Source organism: Falco biarmicus, chromosome 7, assembly GCF_023638135.1.
Source record: "Falco biarmicus isolate bFalBia1 chromosome 7, bFalBia1.pri, whole genome shotgun sequence".
NCBI classification, from domain to species: Eukaryota; Metazoa; Chordata; class Aves; order Falconiformes; family Falconidae; genus Falco; species Falco biarmicus.
Window position 1 is genome coordinate 62740339 of NC_079294.1, and position 8576 is coordinate 62748914.

The window sequence follows — 8576 nt, forward strand, 5'->3', positions numbered from 1 at the left end:
AGTTTTACAGTGGAAAAAAAAAAAAAGAAAATAAATTTAACAGTCTTTGTTAAAAAAATGTAGGTTTTTTAAGTCTTTTAAAAAAATGGAGAAATTTAAACTACAGAAAAAAAAAAAGGAATTTGGAGTCAGTAGCTGAAAATGGACTTTCTGTTTGTCACTGAAATTCAGCATAAGGTCGAGGGAAGGTTTGCATGAATATGGTGCATTATTTTCCTCACAGTTTTCACTGGTGTGGAGAAGACGAGGAAGGAGAGGAAGAAAGGGAACTTTCCCACTTGGATGCAACAAGATCTGCTCTCCCAGGGCCCCGGCAATGGTCTGTTTGTTAATCCCCTTGTGAAAAGCCACATTGAAAGTGCTTTGAAATCCTCCTATGGGACACGGCAAACTCTACAGCCAAACAACAGACCCCCAGGGGCTCATTTCTTTAGCTGAAACAACACTCTAAATCTCTGTTACTTCAGCTTTATGAAAACATTATTATTTACTAGTACGTAATATTATTGATTTGGACATGAAGGGATATATAAACTAATGCAGGCAGGCAGGACTGACATGTGGTTGGCAGCTCAGTTTAAGTTTACAGTAAGCACTTCTGAATTCAGGCTAATTAACAGTGACACCAGCGAGCATCTGCACCCTGTGGAGGGTTTGGCAGAGATAAGCTTAAAGCCTTACCTCTCAGCAGAAGTGTTCAAGGAGGTGTCTGCGCTTGCTGGTGGGACATCAGGCCTGAAGAAAAATAATTAAAGGAAATCAGTGGGAACGGACCTGTAAATTCAAACACATACCAAATACTGCAGCTTTTAGCTAGAAAAGCTTCACAGCTAGACCACGGAGTCTGACTGCATGGAAAGATGAAACGTTATAAGAATTATTTGAATATATGGTACTGTATTGCGTACAAGGGCCGGAAAGGTGGAGGAATCTCCAGCCTGGGAGGCATCTGGAGCTCAGCTGGCCAAGTCCCTCAGCAACCTGGTCTAGCTGGGCTTGTGTTAAGCAGAGTGTTGCACCCGATGACTGCCTGTGGTCTGTTTCAGCCTAAATTATTGTGTGACTCGGGGATTATATTATTTTTATGTGCTTATTCAAATATAGGGCAAATATTGAACAGAACAAATACTTTTAAAAAAATTGTTAAAGCTTCAGTCCTCTGAATTGCTTGTTAACATGGGTGTAGTAGCATTTTAGGAGGCAGCGCCCTCCAGTCTGCTAATAATTCTATAATCCCTTTTTATCTTGGTCTTTTTGATGCTTCTTAAATTACACAGCCCGTCAATGACTAGCAGGTTGTCTTCATCAGGTGCTAATACAGCTATTAGCATGCAGAAGCTGGGACTCCAAGGGCAGTATTCGGGGTGATTATTCGGAGGGACTCTTAGGAAAGAAAGAGTGTCCAATTATTTGGTTGCAGCATGTGAGAGTATATTTTGTAATGAGGTCTTAAACCTTTGTAAGATTTCTTCCTTGGTTGTGAAGCAGAAATTGAAGCACATTTGAGAAGACCCTGGCCTGAAGGGAGAGAGAGGGTTATGGGCGTGATGTTCTCAGTAGGAAGGGGAATACCTTGTCAAGGGTAGTGCTTTTCTCCTTAGCAGAGGGATGTCACAGCAGACAATATTTTTTTTTCTCCTGGTCACATACTCAGATTGATGCAAACACCATTTGGCTCAGCACTGGGTATGGATTTTGCATAAAGCCCCATCCTTGGACTGATAGAGCACAGGAACAGAAATAAAGTAAGCTTGGGGGCAACATGGGAGGAAGGAGACAGAAAAGGGGAAAGGGAAGAATACTTCAAATTACTTGGGTTTGAAATCTCATCTAAGCCCAGCTGCTCATCTAAACCCACTGCTATGGCTGCTGGAGATGAGCTGGCCTATGCTCCTCAGCACTGTAATGCTGCACCACCATCCATTTTTTTTGTCTGTATTTTTAAATGGCAAGTATTTTGGCACACGTGTGGTGACAATTCTGTGTGCAGGTTCTCTCTTCAGTCAGTTCTCTGAGCAGAACCATCAATAGAAACTGTGCGGGCAAGATCCTGAGTTATTTAGTGCATATAGGGTTTCAGCCTATCTCTCTGGAAGAACATGGGCTAGCCTTGGGTGGGAGATGCTATATGGAAGCGAGTAACTGAGGGATAGTGGGGAGGAAGATCGGTTTGTTTGATTTTGGACCATTGCCTTTGACACCGTTCATAAATTGTTAAAATAGTTACATTGGATTTGGACATTGACATTTTTTGTAGGTGCATTTTTATGTAAATCAGAAACAGAAATGGGGGCTGAGCGCACTGGGGGGGGCACGCTTGGGCGGTTTGTGAAGCCTTCACCACTAGAGGACTCTGCAGCAATAGTGAATTGCCTCTTCCCCCTCCAACACTTTTTTTTTTCTGTTTTTCTTTTTTTTTTTTTTTTTTTTTTTTAATATATGCACCCTCTGGTAATCCTTTCTCGGAGAACAAGAAAGCCTGCTCCAGAAGCCCCAGGTGCTGAGCCTTGGCACTGTTGGAAATGTGTCTTTACAGGCCAGATTTTGAAACAAGTTCTCAGACAAGGCTGGACTGGAAGTCATTGAGCTTGCCCTGTTTAACATGGAGAATAAACGACTCCACTTTCAAGAAGACAACTCACATGCTATCCTGCTGGGAAGGAGGATGCCGAATGAGGACCTCCTGGGATCACCTTTTTGTTTCCTGCACTTGCTCCTGCCAACAAGAGGGAATTTGGGCTCACGGAGGGGGACAGCCCAGGGATATTGCCTTCAAACCCTAGGAGTGAGTAGGAAGCCCTGACGCAGTACTGGGGCTGATTCACAGCAAGGCAGCCTGTCCTCCCTCTCCTGCTGACGCGATGCTGTCAGGACCACTGCCCAGCTGGAGCCGCTCGCTGCTTCCCCCGGAGCCCCTTGGCTCCCGTCGGTCCCCCCCAGCCAAGGAGGGCAGCCAAGGGGCCCCCTGCGCGCCCCGGCGACGCTTCCTCTCCTCCTTTCTCAGAGTCAAGGGATGGCAGAAAACTGGCCATTCACAGATAAATGAGGTTCTGGGGAATGCTTTTTGATATTTTTTTTTCTCCCCTTTTCTGTTCCCTCTGGAACTGCTCGGAAGGAAGTCTGGGTCTAAAACACAGACATTAAAACTCCGGGCAGCCAGCCAAAGTCTGCGTCTGCTCTCAGACCATGAACACTGGGAAGCTTCACACGGGGTCAGCAGCAGCCCTGCTTGGAGTCCCATGTGCTGATACGTGTGGATAAGCTGGGACCAGCTCTCCAGCTGTCCTTGGAAAGCTGAGACCTCATGATGTTTGCCATTTGCCATGTCCTTGAGCTTCAGTGCTCACAAGTCAGCTGAATCCAAGGCTCGTGCTGGCAGGCTGGCCTCATTTAGCACAACCTCATGGTGTGAGGACATCTCTCCTTCAGCTGAGCTGCTAGGTCTTCCAATCCTATGAGCACATGGTCAATGAACAGCAGGAGCACGGCAGCTCTGACACGTTGGATGTGTCAGCCTTCACCACAGGAAGGTAATGCTAGAGAACGGTTGCTCGGACAGCCTCTGAAGGGAATGGGGCAACCCATCCACCCACCTGCACTGCATAGGAAAGGCTGACTGTTGCAGCTCACTGCCACTCTGCTAAGACGGGTTGGTTCATGCCATCTCCAGAGGAGAGCAGCACCTCTGCACATGGCCCTCCCTGATTTCTCTGACCTTGGACACCTGCGATGGGTACCTTTCTGCAAAAACTGCTCCCAGTGCCTGCCCCCACCACACACCATGGAGGTACAGTGCATGGGAGAAGGGCAGCTCCAGGACAGCATGCACAAGGGTACAGCCATACTTCCACCATTAGAGAAGTCTCTTCCAAATTACAGCAGTATTAAATTTGCTGTCAGTGAGCTACCAGCAAACCTCCAGGGTTCCTCTCAAAGAGGCGTGATGGAGGTTGTGATGTTTAATGGGATACAGAGCATACTCACAGCCCATGGGAGGCTGTTCAGAGCCAGCCAGCCAAGCCAGGGGGGTCAAAACTGTGGTGGCTGTGAAGCACAGCAGTCCCTGGAATAAGGGCGATCAGTGCTTACTGCTTCAGCATCTGCAGCAAAGTCATTTGTCAAGAGGACCACTTTTTAATTCTGGTTGCATTGAGGTTTGTGCCAGACCAGGATTTGACATCCCTCTGAAGCAGAACGGTGCTGAAGGCAGAAATGGTTTAGGATCCTGTTACATTCCTCTCCACCACTCTTTGGAGTTGCTGAAAGCTGCCTCAGTGCCAAGAAAACCCTTTCTTTTTCTGCGGCTCTAAGTCACTTGTTCCAATATGCCTTTGATCTCTCGTGATTTTCTGGCAGTGTTTGGAGAGCATTGTTTGAAATCGATAAGGATCCCTGTTTATGAACATCTTTTAGGTGTAAAAGGCCTGGGTGTCGATTTAGCGATGTGGCATGTTTCCAGGTCTGTTGGAAGTTGGGTGTGCAACCAGCAAAAGGAGGTGGTGGTGGGGTCAGGTCCCATTAGCAGTGCCCATGAGGTGCACGTTGTCCCAGGCATCTGAAGTGGCATGGTAAGCCCAGGTACACAGAGCAGCCTCAGGCACTACACCAGGGCGTGCTGCCATGGCCCAAGCTGGGGGAGAAAAAGGGCATTAAAACAAGATCGAGGCTTGAATGCAAAGTCTCAGCTCAAGGGGGATCTCTGCAGTGCCAGCAAATTCGGCAGCTGGGACCAGCCTTTTGGTGAAACGCCTGGTAGTTTTGTTTTGCAGACAGCTTTGCTGGCTCCAAAGAGGTGCCAGTTTGGAACCCCAAGCAGAAGACACTGATAGAAGGACACACAGAGCCTTGCCTGCCTGCCTGCACCTCTGGGGGAAGCTGGTAGGGCTGAGGAAGGGAAGGAGGAACAACGTCCCGTGCTCTGCTTTAGACCATGCACAGGCGTTGTGTGCCATGGGGCTCATCTTGTACTTGAACACCTGCTTGGGATGAACTGGGGACCATTTGCCACCATCATCTCCTTTTCTTCCTTTGTAGAGTTATCCTAGGCAAGGTGCGTGTTACTTATCTGGCTGACTATTTTCCCCAGTTGCAGTACTTGCTATAAAGATCTCAGCTGCCCTTTCATCTTGCAACACCTCAGAGAGTCAGAGAGCAGCCAGGATAGGATCTGATTCCAGTGTTATGCTAGAATTATTTGCTTTGAAACAGAATATTAAAATCACTGATCACTTGCAAATGAAAAAAGTCTTTGCCAATTACATTTTGATTTTGAGTGGCTCAGATGGATTTCAGCAGAAGGAAAATCTCTGGGTTACTCTATCACACTATGCGCTTAATTTGGACTTGGTCTAGTGAGGATTTTTGGTGACTTTGTATCTACTTCCTTGTGTTTTTCAGGATCTCGTACACATGGCCATTGTCCTGGGGATGGGGTACATTCCTTCTGAATGCCTAATTAAGCTCCGATTAGCATTTCTTCTAGGAGCAGATGCAGCTTTTCCAGCCCAGCAAACAATGCCATCTGTTGTTCCCTTGTTGTAAGTTCCATGTGAAAGCCTGCCCTGCTTCTATATTTAATTGAGAAGTTTCCTGCTGCCAAAAAAGTAAGGTCGTTTAAATTTGGCATCAGGAGGAAAGGGCCGAGAGGAAGGGAGATTGGATTTTTATTGTTACTGCAGGGAATGCTAAATTCGTTCGGACTGACTGGCAGCACTGCAGCCTGCTCTCCTGGGCAGGACAAGCCAAAGGGTGAAAACTTCAATCAAGACTCCCGCTGCCACCTTGCATCCTCTCCTTGAGGTCAGGGATGCCTCTACCGGCAGTCTTCAGTAGCATTTTCCTACCTTTGCCACCACCACTTCCCTGAATAGCTGAATTAGAGGTGATAGCATGGTCCTCAGACACTGGCACTCACAGCATTGTGCCCTTCTCTGGAGACTTTTGGCATTCACAACAGAGGAAAGTATTCGCAAGCAACCTTGCTTATGCTCCTAGCCCTTGGGAACTGCTGAATTTGCATGACCTTGACCAACCTGCTGTGACTGCCAACAAAGGAGCCAATTGGAGTAGTGATTTTTGGGCATCTGTCAACTATCCTCTGGCTTGAGACCCACTAAACTAATTTCACACAGACCACTTAGCGGCCATTAGTTGGTTGTGGCATGACCTGTGGTGGACTGCAACCACTGGCCTAGAAGGGAATTTATTATTTAACCCCTTGAGCAGCTGGGTTTGGCAAGATGGGAATGCTCAGTGAAAAACAGAAAAAGATGCAAAGAAGTTAAAGTGGTTTCATTGGCCAGATTTTATCCCTCCTGTGACTTCTGTGGATGTCACCTACTTAGTCAACTGCTTCAGGAGCTAGATCTATGATACAAATGGATAAAAACAGCTAGTGAATTCTGGCTAGGGTAAATCTTTTGACTCTCCACCTTTGAGAAAGCGAGGATTTAATGGGAACCAGGCAACAAGGGCTGATTTCTATAAGAAGTCAAATCAAATGTTTAACTTTGCAGATGTTTAAACGTTTCATCCAGAATGAAAGTTACGTTAAACAAATACAGACAAAGAATAAACATTATTTATGTAAAACTTTGGGGATTTTTTTCCAAATTTTGAAATAGTTAACCCCTATTCCCTTTGATGGGTCATGATGAAGGAGAGGATCTCGGTGAGCAGTTTTCCAACTCATTTTCAGAATGTCAACAAGTTGCAGAATCCTGTCCCATCCCCCCCCAGCAGGCTAATACACATTATGTACATCAAATCAAAGGCCAATGCAGGGCATGATTTGTTTAATAATGCAAGACAATTTCCCCTATACCCTGACGTCATAATCACAGCACTAGTCCCTTCAGTACCCTCGGGGATGCTTGAGACCAGTATCGTAGGTAAGGAGATGGTGTTAACATTCATCATACGTTAAGCTTCTTTTCCCTACCCACGCCAAGTTCTTAAATCCTCTTTAAAGAAAGGTTTAAAAACAGTTTAAATGTCTGGTGGGGTTTTTTTTTTTCTTTGCTGTTGAGTATTTCCTTTGTGCTCTCCCTGCGTTCTCTCATGTCTGGCTCTGCTTCTCCTTCATGGTGAGGAGCTCCTTGTCAGTCTGTGTGTCTGGCGTGCCTGTCACTGCTGTATCTGGCCTCCTGCTGCTCCCTCAGAACAAAAGCTAGTATCCTAATCCCGTCTCCTTGAGCATCTTAACACCAGATGTGTGCACTACGACAGCACAGGATGTTTCCTGCACTGTTTGCTGTGACTGCCCTCTGTTTAACTTTGCCAGAGACAGAGGGAGAGAGTTACACAGCTAGAAAGCTGGTGGGTGGGAGATTAGCATTAGACATCGTGTCTTAGAAGCACCTTTTGAGGTAGTTTTGCAGAGAGCTCCTCTGAGCTTTGGAGGTCCCCGTGACAGGCAGCTGCCAGAAATTCTCCCTGCCGCGCTGCAGAAGACAGGCTGGGTTCGTAAGCACAGCTTGCAGGGACAAGATTTTGCTGTTGTAGCAGCACCCTGAGAGTGCCTCAGAATTAAGAAACGTGACCTTACTTTGCTCCACAGCTCCTTCATACTCTGGAGCAGCTGGGTAGAACTCAGGCGGCAAAAGGGAAAATCAATTTTGTCTTTCATGTTGTTGTTGTTGTTGAGCAGATGCGTTCGGGATGCCACCACACCCGCCTCTTGCACAAATCCCTGTTGTCTTCCTGAACAGCTCATTAAAGTCATTAACAGGCCCCGGGACAATTTTCAGCCTCTTCAAGAGCAGCTGTGCTGGTAGCTGGGAAGACAGCAGCCTTCTTAAGGGTTAAACTGCAAGGACTGGAACAAGGCAGATCCAAAAACCCAGGAATTTGATACAGTTCAACAGCTTCAGTGTACTTCGTTATTTACCATGCACAGCCTCTGCCAGCTGTAGCTGAGCCGCTGTTTCAACCTGGGAAGCGAAGGGACTGTATTTTGTACTTACTGGGATTTTTGCTTTGTTATGTCCCCACACCAGCCACCTTCCACCTCCCACGTCCAAACTGTCGGTGCACACTTCACAGGAGCCATCGCTGCCGAGCAAAACCAAGCAGCGGCGGTTACTCCAGTGGGAAACTTAAAGAGATTTCCTGGGCTATAGGTGGGAAGGAGGAGGCCTTAAATAGCCCATCCTTGGGCGTGCAGAAGGTTTAGTACACTTTGGACCTGGGTATCTCCATCCAGCTGTTAACGTGGGGAGACAGACAACGGAACTGTTGGTTTTTCACTTGAACCCCATTACTTGTGACCGAGTATAGGGTGTAGGGCCGGTCTCCCACCCGATCCCAAGCTCCCTGCAAATCCTTGCAGGTGTGGGGACCCTGCGGGACTCTGTCGACCTTCACGTCCTCCACGTGCTGAAGTTTTGCTGAGATGAAGCCAGAGATTTCAGGAATCAGCCTGAATCCGAGCAGCGCTTGGCTGGCTCGGGCCGTCCTGCTGCAGGCTGGGGCTGAGGGTGGGTGGGTGACAGCAGGGACAACACACCGCGCTCCTGCTGGACGTGGGGGGCTCAGAGCACCGAGTCCTGCCCCGGGAGCACCGCGAGCAGTTGAGC